We start from the raw sequence: 912 nt of genomic DNA, 5'->3' as shown, positions 1-912 counted from the left end.
TGTGCGGATTACTGCACGTAAGGGGGCGGGGTTGTATCGGTAAAAGTACCGCCTTCTTTTCACATTATTTATGAGATGGCGTTCTTGACCCCTTGATTTCTATGGGGTACAGGCCCCGCCCATGGGAAATGGGTCGTTTTCACAAACCAAAATGTATAATTGGTTTACTGAGTTCACTAACACGGACTGTGGTTGGTGGACTTTGTTGTCAATCGAAGGAGAGGGAATCGTGAGCAGCGTGAGCAACTGGTCTGTCTTTTTTTATTTTTCAAAGAGGAGAGAAAAGGGCAAGCAAGTTATTTATAATGCTCGTTGAGTGTCAGATTGGAGTATAGCGGAAAGTACAACCGACAACGTGACTACAGAATGACATTTGACCATGCAGCAAGCCCCGCTCTCAGTTCTTATTAACTGTGAAACCTTACCTAACTTATAGTTTTTCCTCTTGCATGTCTCTCTGTCTCTCTCTCCACACACACGTCATTGCCCACATGGGGCATGTGCCCCCTCAGGTTGATTTGCAGGTAAAAAAAAAAATACTACTAGCCAACTAGCAATTTTATAAAGTTGGCTTTAGCTAGCCCAGATGGGTTCCCAATCTCCCAACCTCCAAGAAGCTAGATGCTTTTAGCAACGGTAGTATTTACACACTAGCCTTGTTAGGAATTAGCTTGCAAAGCCAGAAGTTCAATTTACTATGCAGATTGTCCGTAGGGTTGGTCCTAATGCAGGGGGGAAATTGAGATATATTTTTTAATAGAACATAAATTAAACAGACTTTTCAAATGTCTGTCTGTTGTAGACCCACTTCCTCTTCGCTTACTTCATAATTAAAGTTCTGCACGTGCGCCATACCTGCAACAAAAAAATCCAGAACTTGTGGGGGACTTTTATTTTGAAATGAGGAAAGCC

The sequence above is a fragment of the Salvelinus alpinus genome, chromosome 1 (genome assembly GCF_045679555.1).
Source record: "Salvelinus alpinus chromosome 1, SLU_Salpinus.1, whole genome shotgun sequence".
Taxonomy (NCBI): Eukaryota; Metazoa; Chordata; class Actinopteri; order Salmoniformes; family Salmonidae; genus Salvelinus; species Salvelinus alpinus.
Note: the sequence above shows the minus strand (reverse complement) of the source record.